The sequence below is a fragment of the Engraulis encrasicolus genome, chromosome 24 (assembly GCF_034702125.1).
Source record: "Engraulis encrasicolus isolate BLACKSEA-1 chromosome 24, IST_EnEncr_1.0, whole genome shotgun sequence".
Classification (NCBI taxonomy): Eukaryota; Metazoa; Chordata; class Actinopteri; order Clupeiformes; family Engraulidae; genus Engraulis; species Engraulis encrasicolus.
In genome coordinates this window covers 47,184,847-47,204,482 of record NC_085880.1, presented here as the reverse complement: position 1 = coordinate 47,204,482, position 19,636 = coordinate 47,184,847, and the positions used below count along the sequence as shown (strand labels likewise).

The 19,636-nt window shown below is 44.2% G+C and overlaps 1 protein-coding gene across 1 annotated transcript in view; it reads left to right on the top strand.

The window, feature by feature from the left end:
- Positions 1-428: 428 nt before the first annotated feature.
- Positions 429-19,636, top strand: part of ccser2a (coiled-coil serine-rich protein 2a) — a 172,767-nt gene continuing 153,559 nt past the window's right edge. The window contains exon 1 of the mRNA XM_063191315.1: positions 429-989. The gene's annotated coding sequence lies outside the window, so the exon portion shown is untranslated. The remainder of the gene's footprint in view (positions 990-19,636) is intronic.

Below are 19,636 nucleotides of genomic sequence, written 5' to 3'. Positions count from 1 at the left end.
GTATAGAAAACATAATTAAGGCATAAGTTAAACATAAATCATATAGACTTATATAAAATTCTGTCAATATAATTCTAATAGGCTATTATGTGCCAAAACCTATAGAATTCAATGTGCTTAGGCATACTTAAAGCCAAACTTACCAAAATATTGAGAACAACGATTGGGCGCATTTGTAGGCCTAAAGAATAGAAATACAAAATGAATTAAAGCCACTTTGTTTGATCACTGGGCGGCATCACATCAAAACAGCTTCATGTTATTATAAAGTAGGCTATAGAGAGACCACAATCCACAATCCACAGCCCACCACGTGCACGCTACTGCACACAGCTCGCGCGCACGCTCGGGGACTTTTGAAAAGCGCGTTGACGTCACACATCAGCTGCACGGCGCTCGTGAGGATGGATGAGAGAGGGAGGAGGGAAAACAGCTCTCAGGGCAGCACTCTGACTACTCAGTGAGGCACTGTGTTGTTTTGCCTTTTCGTCCGCTATTTTTTGCAGCATTTACTCACCAGATTATGGGAACAACGAGCCTTTGACTCAGCCCAACGTTTCAGAGCGCTGTGCTTTTTTCCTGTTCCATTTTGGTGCTCTAATTTGATCAGGGCAGCCTCTGACACCCAGGTGATTCTTGACCGCTCCTCCCCTGTGGACTGACCCGATATCTGGATGATGATGATGTTGGGATGTGTTTTGATGATTGAACTGTTGCTCTCATCTTAGGCATTGAAACCGTGTTTGTGTTTTATTTTTTCTAATCGGAGACTTTCATGTTAACGTGAATGGACCATCTACAGCGACTTGAGTTGTGGACATTGCTGTTGTTCGTCCGACTCGGAAGATTATCTGTTCCCCCACTCCACTCCAACATCATCTACGGGCGGGCTCCGGAGAGGATTAATCTACAAAAATAACCCACATCCTCCACAAAGTATTCAGCATTTCATCGGAGGACATCGGTACTTTTGCAAACCATGGAGTAAGGTAGAGTAATAACTCACATCACTTTTTGACGCTGGCTTTAGACTAGTCAAGTCTACGACTGATGTTATGAGAAACTTGGTCAGACATTAGATAAACATAACCTATTTGGACGAGGCTACAAAAGGGAAACGTTTATTTTTTTAATGCAACCGCCATGCATTGGCCTAGTTGTTACAATACCTCGATCTGTCTGTTTTGACCTCAGAACGACAAACATCCAAGTAAGTTTGTGAACACACGAGGATAGCAGTAGCAGGCAGTGAGAGACCGAAACAGAATGGAAACAAAAGTAACTGCACATGCATGCCGTTGTTCCGGTACTCAGTCGGGGGAATTACATTGTAACTACTGCGAAACTGACACACTTTCCACCGGTGGCTTCGCTCTTCCTCTGCAAAGTTGCTATTTGAGTGTGTTGTTTTATTGGAACTCAGCCACCACTTTTAATAATTTACCGGCTCCCGCCGAACAGGTGCAAGTCAAGTATAGGCTTCCCCCTAGTCTTGTCCTGGCAGCAACCTTGCGTTAGCATTGTGTTTATGTTGAATCTCTGCTGCCTCGTGTTGAACACGTTTCTGAATCATCAGTCCTGGTCACAGTAGGCTACATTAGTCATATTTTCTTCCATTCAGTGCACCGTGTTACCGCCAGCCAGTGCTATAGTCTGGTCACCCATGCAGAAAGCAAAGGGGCAGATGCAGCCCAGCACACTCAATGCAACGTGAACAGCCTTTGGGGTTTTGCTGTGCAGAGCAGACATTGTGCACAGGAGATGTTCAGGAATAGATAACTCTTTATTCAACGGCAGAGTTATGTAAAATGAATACACAGAATTAGTGAACACAGGCTGGATACATTGAAGTATCCTAGCAGCATTGAAGTAGTGCACATAGTAATCACCATACATACATACCTGGTGCTTCTAGAGTTAATAGACAACAAATAAACTCAATAACAAATATAATGTTGTTGACAAGCAGATACTTCAAAAAGTATTCACCTGGGAGAAACACAGCTTACTTCAGTGCTGTATAGAAGTAGAAGTAGATGTCCTCTTACAGGTGTAATTACAACACTAGTAGTACGATATTACAAAGTTGAAGCAATGTAATACCCTGAATGAATTACATCTGTAGGGGAAGCTCTAGCTCTACTTCTGTTCTATCAAACTCTGGCTTACTTTACTAAATGTGCGCTGGTGGTGGTGTGTGTCCATTGAATTTGACCTGAAGGCTTTGTGTGCAGGTTTGGGTGTGGGAGAGTAGGCTACAGTAGGACCTAGTGCTTGGCAGGCTTGGCAGTGCCCAGGTAGGTGGGGTGACGTCGGGTGAGGTGGGTAGGCTCCGTCCCGGGGGGGTTTTCAACTCCTTTATAATGACTCTATTGTCCAGTACCAGCTGAATCAATAGCCCACTACACCAGTGGTTCCCAACCTTTTTCTTAAGGGACCCATGTTTTTACTATTGTAAGCTTTGGTGACCCAACCACGCGAGCGCCCGCACGAGACGGAGTCACAAGATGCCCTCCGTTTCCTGCGAAAACTTCTTTTAGTTATTTTATTCCTCAATTCGTCTTTGGTCAAATATAGAATAAATATTTAATGTAGCACTTACAATTTGTTGCGTCTATGCATTTATTAGTTAAATGCTTTGTCTTTTATTCAACATGGGCTATATATATTTAAAACGAAACCCCTTAAAATCAAGAGGGCTCCGCGACCCCCTGTGGATCTTTGGCGACCCATAAGGGGGGTCCCGACCCATAGGTTGGGAACCACTGCACTACACCCAGGACCGTATAAAGACATTGTGGTAACTCCGGGGCACTAATACCTCGCAGGTGCCCCCCTTAAAAGTTTGTGTGGCCCTGCCATGGCCAACCGGTAGGGTACTCGCCTTCCATGCGGCTGACCCGGGTCCGATTCCCGGCCCGGGTCCTTTGCCGACCGCTCCTCGTCTCTCTCCCAATTCGCTTCCTGTCCACCTCTCACACTGTCCTATCAAATAAAGTTGAAAAAGACAATTAAAAAAAAAAAGTTTGTGTGTCGTAATGCCCCCTCAATGGTCAGAAATGCTTAATGCCCCTGGGCACTGTTATGTGCCACTGGCCCTTATGTATAATCCTGCCCTGACTACACCCTCCCTCCGCTGAGGGCAGTGCAGTGCAGTGTGCCACTCCTGGTGTACTGTACTTTCACCCATGTGCTTAACCGCTTAACGCAGAGCCTCTGTTGTAACCTTAATGTCACCAAAATGGTAATGACCAAGTCTTAATCGGCTACTTAAGACTCTCAGTCTCTACATTGTCATAGCAACGTTGGTATGACGTACATGTAATTGTGAGTGTTTTCAGCAAATTTGAATCGGCGTCGTTTGGCCCATCTCCAAAGAGTTTTATTTTTCTTTTGAGGGAGAAATGCTGAGTGGTCTCCAAAGATGAGCCAGTAAACTCCAATATGCTGTTGCTCTTGAAGTCAATGGACAAATGTCCCTTCTTTAAAAACACTGGGCCTACTTCCAGCATTGCCAGATGTGTCTGACCAAATCCCGCCCAAAAGCGTGTCAAAAACCACCAAAATGCGCTAAATTCCGCCCAAATTCAACAAATTACATTGACTTCTATGGACCCAAAACGGCTGAAAAAAAACGTCAAATGGCCAATTTTTCCGATTTTTCCGATTTTTACCCGCATACGTTCATCCAAAGTAGCCCAATTTGGCGGGCACCTGCCCAATCTGGCAACACTGGCTACTTCAGGCAACTCTTGCATATGACACTAAAAGGTGTAAAGTCCATACAGTTAAAAACCCTTTATAACAAACTGGGGCATAGTCTATAAACATTTTATTGTACTTCACACAGCTGTGCTTCTTGTTGGAGCTGTGTCTCTGGTGGGTGGTATGACCTGGACCTGAATGTCTATGAGAATATATTGACGCAGGGATTCACAGCTGATCTCCAGTCCTAAAACGTTATTGTAAACTATTCTCCAAACTATACAACAATATAGTACATGCCTTCTTAAATATCTTCTAATATACAGTACATACAGAATTGACTCCCTCAACTATCTCTGATGGTCAGTGTGCACATTTCCCACACAGTGCAGGACTGCAAGCATCTATTAAGCTTACATAATGGCTCTTGTAGAGTAGAGTTGAGTAGAATAGAGTAGAGTAGAATAGAGTAGAATAGAGTAGAGTACTTTTTATTCATCCTGAGAGAAATGAAGGTGTCTGACAGCTTACATACTGTGGATACATACAGTAGATACAAGACATACTGAAGATACAAGACATACACAAGGGCCTAATACACATAGTGCCTTCTGCTGTAAAGGATATCTGTTCATACTGCCACTCCTTGAATACTCGAGATGCTCCTCTTTTCAATTAGCGGGGAACTTACTTTACAGTATGGTAGACCCTCCCAGCCCATTATATATATTTTGGCCCTGATGCTAGACCCATCCCCATTGTGTTGTGTCTAGCGTCTGGCTCGAGACGCATTCCAGTCATATCTAGAGATGGGGCTGTGGTCAACTGGTACCACCCAGTTGCTGTTGATTGGGCTGTGGTCAGTTGGTACCGTACCACCCAGTTGCTGTTGATGGGGCTGTGGTCAGTTGGTACCACCCAGTTGCTGTTGATGGGGCGGTGGTCAGTTGGTACCACCCAGTTGCTGTTGATGGGGCTGTGGTGGTCAGTTGGAACCACCCAGTTGCTGTTGATGGGGCTGTGGTCAACTGGTACCACCCAGTTGCTGTTGATGGGGCTGTGGTCAGTTGGTACCACCCAGTTGCTGTTGATGGGGCTGTGGTGGTCAGTTGGAACCACCCAGTTGCTGTTGATGGGGCTGTGGTCAACTGGTACCACCCAGTTGCTGTTGATGGGGCTGTGGTCAACTGGTACCACCCAGTTGCTGTTGATGGGGCTGTGGTCAGTTGGTACCACCCAGTTGCTGTGTGTTGTCGTCAAGTGTGGCTGCTTGGTGACGATGGCTGATGGACAACACTGGGAGTGCGTTTTAATATGTGACCTTGCCTCCTCCACTTGCCTCCTCCACTTGCTTCTCGTCATGATGACATCACTGACAACAGCATCATATTTCAATATCTTGCAAAAGCTCAATTGTAAAGTCTTTTTCTCATTTGCAATTGGGATGGTGAATGAAAACAGTCCCTCAAAAGTTGTTGTGGCGAGGCTGACAGCTGGGAAACTTTATCGTTTTCTCCACGGAGGAGGGGCCAGGAGGCGGGACGAGGAGACAAGCAAGTGGAGGTGGCAAGGTCACATATTGGGATGCACCCTGAGAGACAGATTAGAGCAGAGCTTCCCAACCTTTTTAAGCCTCAGACGACCCCATTTCCACATCCCAAATTTCAGGCGACCCCCCCCCTTGGGACAGGATATTATCCATATTTTACATTAAACTAGTCAATTAAATAAAAAATAAATTAGTTAAATAATTAAGCAATTGATACACTTAACTTAACTCTATTTTGGTCAGGATATTACACATGTTTTACATGCAGTGGTTTAAATCACTTGCATGATTTATTTGAGCTTACTTGTAGGCTAAAAATAGATACAGTATTTATGAGAGTTTGATTGATTTGATTATTTGTGGTGTTTTAGTGCACAAACAGTTGAAAAATGTTTTTTTTTATCAGTATTGTTTTTTCACCACTGATCTCCGGCGTCCCCATCTGTATTCCAGGCAGTCCCATCACGTGGGGTCCCGGCCCCTAGGTTGAGAACCACTGGATTAGGGTAATGACCCAGACAGTGCTAAATGTAACAGCCACAAGTGCTAGCATAAACCCGGGACGGGAGAGACGGTGATTATTATAGCAATGGGAGGGAGAGCGAGGCGAGCAGGTCTACATATTTGTATATATACATTCAGTGTGTGTGTGTGTGAGTGTGTGTGCGCGCGTGTGTGTGTGTGTGTGTGTGTGTGTGTGTGTGTGTGTGTGTGTGTGTATGCAAGTATGCAGTGGGATGTGTTTAGGGTCTTGACAGCTGACCAGCTCTCTTAATTCTGTAGTGTCTTCAGCCGGCACTCTGTATACTGTGTTTATTTATGCTATGTAGTGTGTGTGTGTGTGTGTGTGTGTGTGTGTGTGTGTGTGTGTGTGTGTGTGTGTGTGTGTGTGGATGTGTTAAGGGCCCTGACAGCTGTATGGCTGCCTCTTTAGTGTTTTTCAGCAGGCTGTGTGTGTGTGTGTGTGTGTGTGTGTGTGTGTGTGTGTGTGTGTGTGTGTGTGTGTGTGTGTGTGTGTGTGTGTGTGTGTGTGTGTATTTACGCCTTAATTCCGGCAACACAACAGCTGACTCGTCTGGGCGCGGAGGCTGCCTGTCTACACACGACACGCGGGCGGGCGACACCACAGGACAGACCTCCCACAACTTGGAACACACACACACTCTATGTACACTGACTCGCACACACAGTAATTAACCAATGCTCTCCCACATCCTCCTTCATGACTGAGGTGAGGTACCCTAAGCATGGTACCAGAGAGAGTAGATAAGATATATATATATTTAAAGAATCTCTGATGGTACCGTCCCGCCGCACTGCTCCCTTGGGGCGCCATTGAGGGCTGTCCCCTTGCAAGGGTGACGTGAGGCATAAATACAATTTGTTTGTGTGCAGAGTGCAGTGTTCACTTATGTGCTGTGGAGTGCGGTGTCACAATGACAGCCCACCTAACAGGAGTGCATGGGCGAAGCTGGTTTTACAGTGAATTTAGTGTCCCTGTCACACACACACACACACACATACACACTCACACACTCAGGCACGCACACACACATACACGCACGCACGCACGCACGCACGCACACACACACACACACAACCTCTCAACAAGAGTGCATTGGAGAACCTCATTGGCTATTGAGTGCATTCAGTGTCCCTGTCCCAAAAGAGAGCCACACTCACACTAGGGCTGGGCAATATGACGATATATATCGTTATCGTGATATAAAAGTGTATATCGAGACCTTTCTCCTATATCGTTTATATCGTGATAGTAATTTTATCAGTTTTATACAATTGAATATCATTTAATTACATTCCATGTTGTCACAATACACACTATAAGTTCATGTAACTGTAAAAATAACAAAAAGATCAATTTTAAAGAAAGGTTGTTTTGCGACAAAAAATAAAGAGCAAATGAAGAGAATAACTGAAAACGTATGTAATTGTGCTATATCGTGATCTATATCGTTATCGTGATATAAAGTTAGCCATGTCGTGATATTGCTTTTTTCCATATCGCCCAGCCCTAACACACACACACACACACACACACACACACACACACACACACACACACACACACACACACACACACACACACACACACACATACACACCCAGAGGCACTTGAGGACATTCCTGTGCTCGGACGTGCCACTCCAGTGTCTAGAGCGCGATTGCAGCCGGCTGAGTGGCTCATGTTGCACGGGGCCTTTTGTGGCCTTTTGTGGCCTGCTGTGGAAGAGAGTGGGAGGGTTTCAGATTCACAGTCAGTTCAGTTCAGTTGGAGATTTTGGGTCATCGGTGAATAGATGCAGCCTGAATACAAACCTGCAGCATAGATGTACTGTATGCACATGGTAGACCAGGGGTGGGGAACGTGGGCCGTTTGATCCGTCCTCCGATATAGATTTAATGTTATGCAGCTTCACATGAAATATGACATTGTAAAGGAAACTTAGGAAATACATTTATGCAATGCAGCTAAGTTATATTCAGGAGACCTAGAGAAGGTGGGGTCTGTTTTTAAGGTGGCTGCCTTCAAAATAGGCCTAAAGTGCATGGGGAAATCCTGATTTGTGTTCATAATACGGCCCTCGGAGGACTTTTAATGGCCCTCGGATGAATTTGAAGTGGTCCTTCTCGAATGAAAAAGGTTCCCTAGACAGATTATTGTGGAGCCATAGATACAGATGTAGAAATCTAAATAGGCTGCAAGCACTTTGTGGCCTTTTGTGGCTGCTGTGGTAGAGAGTGATAGGGAGGGTTTCAGATTCACAGAGTTCAGTTCAGTTGGAGATTTTGGGTCATCTGTGAATAGATGCAGCCTGAATACAAACCTGCAACATGGATGTACTGTATGCACGTGGTTCTCAACCTTTTTAGAACAAATGCCCCCTTTACCTCACCATAAGCCTCTCAACGCCCCCTTTGACCACACCATAAGCCTGACATTGCCCCCTTAGTCATAAATGGTCAAATAGACTAATGTTCACTAATGGCAAAGCACTGTCCCCTTTCAGCTGTATCTTTCTCAACGCCCCCTAGGGCTCCCTAACGCCCCCTGGGGGCTGTAGCATCCCCGTTGAGAAACACTATGGTAGACAGACCAGAGCCATCTAATAACAGAGTTACGTCACTCCCATAGACCTCTATGGACCAATCTTTCCACAGCAATGGCGGCTCTCATGCAGCCTCACGGAGCGTTAACATGGAAATCCCCATTGACTTTAGTTCTATTAGAAGTTACAGTACTTAGTTCTAGGAGGTGGCCGTAGAACACAGACAATGTGGTAAAGGTAATGTAATTTGTTTGTACTTAATCTTTGTTTGGTATGTGATGGTTCTGTGTTAGTTTCCAACGAACAGAAGTTTACTGTTAAGAAACATTTTAATCTACGCGAATCACATCACCAACCGACTTCCTGGTCCCCGGTTTGCGCAACTCTGTTATTAGATGGCTCTGAGACAGACTAATGTGGAGCCATAGATACACAAGTCGACTAAATAGGCTGCATGTGCTTGCCTCGGCAAACAGAAGATAAATAGAAAGTACTTAATTTAAAAGAAAAAGGAAAAAAAAGAGCGAATTGGAAAGCAGTTGATGAAATTTCTTGGATGAAAGAATATAGATTTGAGATTCAAAATGTTTTTCGTGTGTTTAAAGTGATAGGAAAGTGAAGGAGAGATATAAAATAAGCTGATTTCAAAAAATGGGACAGTATCACTTTAAGAACATTAAGGTGAGAGGGGTATAGACATGGAGAAAAATACTGTACAAATCATAATGCAGGGTTATACCGGCAAACAATTACATTTTATAAAATATGCAATAGTACGTATGTGCAAAATAAAATACTGATCAGATATACAGTAATATGTCAAAGCCTTTTGAACAGGCATTTCTATTCCACTTGTGTCATCATGGCCTAAGGCAATGGTGAGGTCATTTTTGACCTACATCCAGTTTATTCCATGGCTAGTACCCAGATTAGGCAGTGCCATCTCCTCTGTGCATTGTGGCATTGCAGTCATCATGAAAGCGAAAGCCATCATTTACATATTACTGGATTGCACTCTGACCACATCATTTGCTATTCAAAACAAACACTTATCCTAACAAATGCACGTGAGCACATTTTCTTGACACAATAAACCATTATATATACAAATACAACCCCCTACTAGCGTCACTATGTGATGTGTTGTTAGAATCCCCAGCCTATCTATGTTTGGAATGTTATTTTGGATGTTCTAGAATCAGAATGCAGCATTGCTAGACTTTTACCTCATGCTGGCCTTCAGAGCGTTATCCCCCAACACTCCACCTCTCCCTTGAGGCTCCCTCTTTCTCTCTGTCTCTCTGTCTCTCTGTCTCTCTCTCTCTCTCTCTCTCTCTCTCTCTCTCTCTGTCTGTCTGTCTCTCTCTCTCTCTCTCTCTCTCTCTCTCTCTCTCTCTCTCTCTCTCTCGTTATCTCTGTCTTCTCTCTTTCTCTCTCTTCACCCTCTAGCTCTGTAAAATCTCTCTCCTTCTTCCTCTCTCTGTGTAACTGAGCACTTCGCCCCTCGTTACATCTCTGTAATGACTAAATGTGTCCAGGCACTCAGGGTCTGAAAGCTTTCTAGCTGGGCAGAGAAATCAAAGTCTGATTGGCATCATATAGGAGGTGAAAAATACCCTTTCCACAACTGACAGGGCATACACACAAGCATGCAACCAGTATTTGCCTCTCTCTATCTCTCTCTGTCTCTCTCTCTCTGCCTCCCTTCCCTTCTTCTCCTCTCTCTTCTGTCACACACACACACACACACACTAACTATCACTCCTGTAGTAGTAAGCATAGCCGTATGCGTAGCTGCTGTCCTCCACCGTGCTATAGCTGGTGTTGTGTGTCTAAATATAGTGTTGCTGCTTATCAATGACAGGCATGCCTACTGTGGAGCAGCCCAGCAGGCTCTTGGTATGAAAGGAAGCAGTCCAGTCCGCAAGAGGCTGTGTGTGCACTCTCAGAAAAAAAGGTACAGAATTCGTCGCTGTAGCAGTACCCTCAAGGGGAGTACCATTGTGTCGCTTGATTGGTACCCCAAAAAAGAGGTGCATTCAGTTTCTTGCAATGTCGACCAATGTGCATCTGTCACCTTTTTTTGTGGTACCACCCAAGCGACGCAATGGTACTCCCATGAGGGTACTGTAGCATGCAGTGTTAATCCCTCATCTGATTTCAAATGCAGCAGATTAGCTACTTGACTCTGGGACTTATTATGGAGAAATGTATGTACCCTATGTGGTGACAGAGAGAAGACAGATTGGCCCTCTGCTGTGAATACTTTCTTCCTTCTGTCTCACTTGGTCTTTCTCTCTTACTGGATCATCTCTCTCTCTCTCTCTCTCTCTCTCTCTCTCTCTCTCTCTCTCTCTGTGAATTTATTCTTCTTTGTGTCTCTCTTGCTCTTTCTCTCTTCCTGTAACATGCAGCATTAATCCCTCAGCTGACTGGCAGAATATTAGCTACTCAGGGATTTATGGAGAAATATATGATGTGGTGGGCCCCATTGCTCTGCAGTGAATTATTATGCTTGCTTTTTCTTCTTTCTGTCTTTAAACCATTTCTCTCTCTCCCTCTCTCTCTCTCTCTCTCTCTCTCTCTCTCTCTCCCTCTCTCTCTCTCTCTCTCTCTCTCTCTCTCTCTCTCTCTCTCTCTCTCTCTCTCTCTCTCTCTCTGTTGTCTGTACCTATGGCCATGCGTATGTCATGCTTACAAACTAAGGGTAGGCGTTGCTGACTATTGCTGTACGTTGCTTATGTGTCTTGTCATAAGAAGGGCTCATAAAGTTTGGAGCAGGCTTCACCCAACAAGGTTTTCTTCCTCTGAGAGTGCTGAGCAAAATATTTTAAAACTGAAAAATGAGAAACGGTCACACCATGCATAGGTTCTTTATTATTACACAGACGCGTTTTGGCGTTCCCCCTTCCGTTTTGGCGTTCTCCCTACCGTTTTGGCGTTCTGCATCCGTTTTTGCGTCATGCCGAAACGCGTCTGTGTAATAATAAAGAACCTATGCATGGTGTGACCTTTTCTCATTTTTCTTGTCATGAGGGCATCATGTACTGCACGCGTCGCCATCTGATCACAAAACCTCTTCCTGTCATCCTGTGTGGCAGGAAATGATCAACGACGAAGGAAGATACTGTGTTTGTGTATCGCAGTCTAGAAACCAATTTTGTGCTGACTGTCATGCAATCCTTTGTAACATTTACATTTTTTATTTATTAAGTAGGCGATGTACTGAGCCCTGAGGAAGGTCATAGACTGAAAGCTTGACCATTACAAAGGAAAAAAAAAATGTTTAGTGTGCAGACATTTGTCTGTCATATATGTTCTGTTTTCTTATAATTATGCCTTCAAACCCATACAGATAGAAAGTAGCAGAGCAGTCAAGTACAGGCAGGCGTGCATCATAAAGTCATCCGTGACATCCCTTTATATGGTGATATCCCTTTATATGGTGCATCTCCTTACGTAAGTCACGAGACTGCAGATGACTGCCAGTGTTGCCAGATTCGGTCGGTTTCCCGCCCAATTGGGCTGCTTAGGATGGCCATGTGCGGTTAAACATGGATTTTGGAGAAAAAACGCCCAATTTTTGGCCATAGAAATCAATAGAATTGGGCGGGATTTAGTGCCTCCAGGCGGGTTTTCAGTATGTTTTGGGCTGGAAATAGTCAGCCTCATCTGGCAACCCTGCTGCCTGCTGCCTGCTGAGGTAAAGCCTGTGACTTGGCCACGTGTCTGTTAGTGTTTTGCTTTAGATTCGCCTCAGGCTGCATATCCACAACAGTGCTGTGTTACGTTAGCCAGGCTGGGCCTCCTAGTGACGCAACAACTTCAGCGTTACCTCTAGTCAGGCCAAGAACAATACAAACACGATTCTGAGCTCCCGAAAAAACGGGAAGCAAACAACCATTAGCAAAGGGAGGTTGGTCAACCATACCATTTGGGAAATGTTAATTGTTGTGCTCTTGGTCAGACCAAGTCTCGAAGAGATTTAAAATTCGATGATAATCAGGCTAGCTGCCTGCTGAGGGAAAGCCAGTGACTTGGCCATGTGTGTCAGTGTTTTGCTTTAGATTCCCCTCAGGCTGCATATCCACAACAGTGCTGTGTTACGCTGTCTAGTCTTTGGCATTGGCTGCAGTGTTAAAAAAGCAGAGTTTGTTTGCCCAGGGATAGCTTACATGATACATGAGACTGACTTGGCGAAGGCAGGAGAGTACCCTATATTCTATTGCTTGCCGCTTTGTGTATCAATTGTATTTAAGTTCAAGAAAAAGCTCAGTAAGTTTATTTTTGCTTGATGTACAGTATTTTCATGTAAAAAGCTACACACACACATCTTGCTTTAACACCACATCTTCTGAGGTTGGATGTACATAGGCTACTACATGATGAAGAGAAAAAACAATACAAAATTTGTGGCTAATGGAATACCTGAATGGCTAGTGACTCAGGAAAACCGCTAGCCACAGTGGCCGGTGGGTGAAAAAATTAATGTCAATCCCTGGTGTGTGTGCATCAGAGCATGGCAACCCGACCGAAACCCGACGGGCCGGGTCGGAACCCGACGGGCCGGGCCGGACTCGGACAAAAAAAATAGAATATCTGGCGCACTCGGCTCGGACTCGGGCTTGAAGCAAACAGACGTTGTGAAAAATGTAAGCAACCAGAGGAAACGTTCATGCAAACGGCAGTTTTGTGATTAAAAAATAAGTAATTGAATATGCATAAATGAAAATGTTGGTAGGCTACTCGTGCGAGGATTATTATTGGCTGTATGCACGCGCCGGTTACCAGCGGCAACATGGACGCTCACTCCCAGTCAGCCGAGCAGGAATGCCGAGTCAACTTGCTTTCTTAATAAGCGCCAAATCAACAGTTGTCAGTGAACGCGTGGTCTTTTGTTGTAGGCCTAGTGTAGGCCATGTTTTAGCATGCCTTCGATGCTGTCTTAAATGTTGAACATAAAATGACGAAGTTTGTCACTGCACTGCTCGCCAAGGATTACATTTCCAGCATGGAGTAGCAAGGAGCATAATATGGATTAAAGAAGACGCACACGCTACGTGGAGTTGCCTAAGGTAGGGGCGGAGACCTGTTACTATTTTGTCCGCTGTGACATTTCATGTCCTTCACGTAGGTTCTTAATTCTTGTCACTTTTACTGTACAGTTGTAACTATGCGCATGCAACCTTTCCTGATTTAATATTGACCGCATGGACATCAGGGGAAATGACATTCTCTTGGAGGGCCGAACAGGCTACTGTTCTTCGGGGTGAACTTAGCCTATAGCCCATCCTTCTTAACGACAAGGAGCGGCATCTTCACGGGGCTCGCGGGGATTTATTTGCACTAACAGTAACGTTACACATGTTCCATAGCCGCGCTGACTGCAGTGCATCAAAAACGTATTCGTTAGTTTTCGCCTTTCTTATCCTCTCACGCCCCTCCCATGCATTTTATCACCGCACCCGACATCTCTGGTCTAACCGAAAGAAACATAAGGTGCGCTGTCACGTGTGTGTGTGTGTGTGTGTGTGTGTGTGTGTGTGTGTGTGTGTTTATACTTACTATGCGTGCGTAACTAAATTAGGCTACTGCAAATTGCCTCATCCTAACGTCTTTGCCTATCCTGGCTGTTTATCACGTGGTATTTTGAGTATGGAGGAGCCCACATAGAAAATCTTGCTTGCGCACAAGTTCTGTTGTTATTACAGTGGTCTCGGGCTTCGGACGGGTTCGGACACAAACATTTTAATTAGTCTCGGGCTCGGGTCGGGGTCGATCACTTTTCTGTCGGCTGAGGGCCGGGCTCGGACAGAAAAAACCGGCCCGAGCCACACTCTAGTGTGCATGTGGCCAATAGCCTTTGCTACGGTGTGTGTGTTTGTGGCTTAAAGGGTTAATCTTCTGCATCTCTGAGTAAACTGACTTGCTGGGAAATGTGATTAGGAGTTTCACATGGCGTGTTTACACAGATTATAATTAGCAAACGCTGACAACATGTACAGTACTACCACTACCACCACTACTCCCTTAAGGTCAACAGAGATTACATGCTTTTCCATATGATCTGTTTGTGTTTCGGACACAACACCATGCATGTTTACTTAGGATGAAAAAAGGGTGGATTACCTTACATAATGTAGCAAATCCACAAAGTGTGTAACACCTATATGTTATAAGGTAAATACGAATCAAGCATTTCACCAGACGGGAAATGAACACAGCACACACTTTAGGATGCATAAGTTACATACTAATATGTCCAATGTGTGTGTTGTGCAAATTCTACCTCCAAGCTAGCATAGATAATACACCGTAAGCAAGCACACTAAGACAGGTAAGCTGCTTTTAAAGATCACTGTGTATGTGCCGTAGGTCCCTCTGTATGGCCTAAGGCTGTGGACAAGGCTGTGAGAGGGGTCATTGGATACAACCAGGCTGTAAGTAAGGGTTAACGTTCGGCGAGAAGGTCGCTACCGTGGAATAGCAGCACGACAGAGAGAATATTTAGACCCCGCTTATTATATGGATATACTTAATGATTCACACATGGCGGGGACATTTCTTTATTTAATGTTACGTTTATTATAATTTTTCATGTCAAAAGATTGTTGCTGCGCAAAACAAAACAGTGCCGTTGTGGAACACCGCGAGGCAATAGCCTAGACAACAGGTGTTGTCTATCACAGCAGCTGATTAGAGTCTTGTTGAAAAGTCGCTTTAGCAGTGAAAAGTCTTGTTGCCATTGACAGCGGTCTGATATAGACCAACCCATCCGTTATCTCAAATATCAGACGTGCGAACGTTGGGGAGCCCCATTGAAATGAATGGAGCATTCGACCGATGACGTCACACCATATAATAATGGCTGTTAATGAATCATGTTGTGGAAAGTTAGCGCCGGGTGGAAAATTTGTACTTGGAGTGAGCTGTGAATGAGCCATGTATATGCATGCATGTGGACCTAATAGTCAGATACAGACAGATACATCGAACAAAATAGCACACATACAGGCAAACAGTCAGACAGTCAAACAGACAGACAGACAGACTGTATAGACAGACTTTATATTTGAAGGTGGCCAAAGGTGAAATGTTGGGCAAATAGTTTTTTTCTGCGATAGACATTATGGTTAGACGTTAGGTTTCATCTGTGAATCTGCACTCCTGTTTGCATATCATATTAATGTTGAGGCACAGTAGAATAATATTGTTTTACCCTAAATGAAGGTGGGAAAACCAGGCAGTTTCAGTTTGCATTTGATTGCACTGGATTACATGTGATTGTCTATTATGGCCACAGTTGACACAGTTGGCAGTACAGTGGTGTGCATGATCGACCATCTTGGCTGTGTCTGTGTGTATGGGCCCAGGCATATTTGGACTAGTAGTCTGGCATACAGGGCATTTTCCCAGTGGGCCAACAGTCCTCAGGGGCAGATGCAGTTGTTTTTGTTTTTGCTGTTGTTTGTTGTTTATTTCCCCTTAGAGACTGGCCCACCAAATAGATCCTATATGTCCATCTTTAATGTAATGGACTGGCCCAATCTTAAAACGTACCATAGAAACACTAAGCCCCCGACATTTGGGCTTACATTGGCTACGGCGACCCCGGTTTGAGTCCGGCCGGGGTCATTTCCCGACCCTGCCCCATCTCTCTCTCCCAATCATTTCCTGTCTACTCTCACACTGTCCTATAATAATAAGGGCCAAAAAGCTCCAAAAAATACTTTAAAAAATGTATAATAGAAAAATAGGAGGCTATGTGAGGGGCTGATCTATGCCACAAATTCCCTGAGCTGGGCGTTGTTTGGACCCAGTCCAGCCCTGTGTGTATGGGCCAGGCATGTGCCGACTGGACACTACCCCATCTGTTCACACACACTTCACTGGCAAGCCAAAATCAAATCCTGCTTTATTGTCATTTGGAAAACAAAAATCAGGAAACACACACACAAGTACGGAATCATAAATTATGTTGTCAGTTGGCCCGTGTGTAGATCAGACAAGTTTGGACAAACATTCATGCACCTTCAAGTAGGCTACACGTGTTTAACAAATAACCACATCCTAACTGTCCAAGCAGAGCAATAAAATATAGCTGTATTGTTGTAAGGGATAGCGATTTGAGCGTGCCGCTGTTTTAATAACATTCAGTATGAGATGTTGTCGTAAACAAGCCCTTTTGTGTCAAACATTATGGTCACAACAATGCGTAATAAATAATGTGTTTCTTTTGTCAGCCCTGTCATCGGTCATTAAAGCACCCAGAAGGAAATTCATGAAAGCCTTTATTTGTGTTAATACGCTCAATAGGAATCAGATGATTAGCTGTTATACATTTGTAGTATTTGTGTGCTTTTGTCCTTGGCTTTGTATTCCTGTTTGCATAACAATGAGAGCAATCCTCTGTGATTTGCGGCGGAGCGTAAATGCCAAACAACTGAGACTTGTGCCATGTGTTTTGGAGATTTCTTGCAGTTGTATTTATTTATTTATCCGAGTTTGCATAACATTCTTGCTCTTTCCTTGTGGAACAATGAAGGCAATCCTCTGTGTTGGGAGCCTTGCCTGACTGCCTTACAACAGAGTATTATATCACACAGTGTGTGTGTGTGTGTGTGTGTGTGTGCGTGTGTGAGCGTGCGGGTGTGTGTGTGTGCGTGTGTGTGTATACCTGCGTGCCTGCGAGCGAGCATTGTGTGTGCGTGCGTATGTGCGTGCGTGCATGTGTGGTGTGTAGAGATTCATAGGGGCTTTATCACTGTGTGATCTCCTTGTGACTCTGCATACCACCTGCCTTTTAAAACAACAGTACACATTTAAGCACACTATTGAAGTGATACTCCACTACTTTAAGCTCATTTTTAAACTGTCCCTTTACTTAAATGGTTGAGTTTTACCTATTATGATATAGGTAGTTTCATTTAACTCACTATTGTATGTTCATGACACTTGTCTTTTTATATCACTTCATCTTCTGAGCTTAAATGTATTATTTAAAGTGGAAATGAAGCACTGACAACTATTATCATTTTTTGGCGGCTTATTTATTTTCATAAACGAATGGATGTTCGTTGAACTGCACTTTTAAGTAGTTTTGCTGAAAAATGACATGTTATTACCGAGTTTCGCCACAAGGGCGCAGCCATGTTCGCTGCCTACGTAACGCGAATGGTAGAACTTGGTGGCTAATGTAGCCTTCCATTCACTTAACGTTAGCGTGTGCTAACTACAGCGCTAACTGACTCTAATCGTGGCAGTAAAATTGAAGAAGGACGAGGGGTTCATTTTACATTGTCCCTGGGTTTTCTATGTTATATACCTACTATCAGATGAAAGAGAAATGCCAAGTGTCATTATCAGTTTGTGTCAAAAAGCCTTTGCTACGAGCATGGTGGGATAGCTGCAGCCATCCACCCATTGCATCCACCATAGGACAGGAGTCAGGACTGGGGCTGCTCGATCTCATAGGTTTGTAGTGACAGACCGTCACCAATAACGTCTTTTCCCTGCATTGTTGGACGCTAATCTGAAAGCCCATGTCTTTAAATTGGCTGTGTGGTTCAATTCAGTAATAGAAAATAACTTGCAAAATTGGCTGAAGTTTGGAAAGATTTGTGAAGGGAAGGGACGCAGCCTGTGTGTGTGGCTATCCCATCCCCTCTCTCGTCTCGCTCTCGGAGTTGGAGGAGCTTTGGGGATTTGAAGTTGATGCCACGGGAAATGACACGTTAAACTATCATGGCCTGCATTAAGTTATGGCATGCTTAAAGTAGCTGCATCTATTGTAGTAAACTATTATGTTATTGAAGTCGCGGATGCATCCTCAAACTGGCTGTAATAGCGTTGTTGCCTTGGATTATTGTTGACTGGATAACACCGATAAACGTGGGCACCGAGATGTCAAAGTAGCCTAATTCAGGTGCTTGGAAAATGTTGGCGAAATCATCGGAAGATGAAGGTAGGGAACTGCAACATTGCACGACATCGCACGATTATGAATAGTGATCATGTTGGCTCATACCAAAAAAAAAAGCTGCTTGTTTACCTGTGGTTCATGTGATGGGATGTCTTGTCTGCCTTCATGCCTCATATTTGTTCTGTCCCACCCAAACACGTATTCTTGCTTCATTTGGGTTAAGCAAATAAGCTCATAATCAGCCACGCAAGTCCCAAATGTTTAATTCACTACTATCATAACAGCATTAGAATAGGAGACTACCATTCGCGTGACGTCACCCGCTGTTGGCTGGAAACGTTAACAGAAGCGTTACGTGTTTTTGCTTTATTTTTTATTAACGACTTAAATTTCAGACCTAAAGAAATATCTATTTGCTGGCTTATCTTACTGGTGTTATAGACACCTATATTTAGGTGACTGCGTCATTTCCTCTTTAAAACACAGTGAAAGGCCATGTGCTGTGCTGCTCCTGTAATTACTGATGTCAGCTATCCAGAGCTGCAGTAGATGGACGCCATACAGTATTGTCCTCCATAGTGATGTCATGCCCCCTGTGGTTAAGAGACAGATACAGACACACAGACACACACACACACACACACACACTCACACACACACACACACACACACACACACACACACACACACAGACACACACACACACACACACACACTCACACACACACCTTAAAACACAGTGAAAGGCCATGTGCTGTTCCTGTAATTAGTGATGTCAGCTACAGTATCCATGACATGACAGCCAGAGCTGCAGTAGATGGACGGACGGCATACAGTATTGTCCTCCCTCGCAGGGGCGGATCTAGCCGTTTTGGGGCCCTAGGCGAAATATAAATATGGGCCCCTCTAAAGTCATTATATACAGTAGACATACAATTCTGTGTTTTGTTGCTATTTTAGAGTTTTGTCTCTTTTTGTATCTTTGATTACTTTACATAGGTGACAAATTAAGATCACAACCTATTTTTGTGTGTGTGTGTACCGTGACTGGTGAGATAGTTTTGGGGCCCCTACAGATGTCAGATATGATTAGGGCCCTAGGCAATTGCCTAGGTTTGCCTAATGGAAAGTCTGCCTCTGCTCCAGAGTGATGTCATGCCCCCTGTGGTTACTTCAGAGCCAGATCCACATCTCTTTCAGTTGGCCCGGGTGGCTGGCTGTTTACATAACTATTATAGTTTCACCTTTTAAATATTAAAGCATTATTACATTTACACTGTAATAACTGATGTCAGCTATCCATGAATGGACAGCCAGAGCTGCAGTAAATACATGGCATATACAGTAGCATTGTCCTCCAGAGTGATGTCATGCCCCCTGTGGTTACTTCAG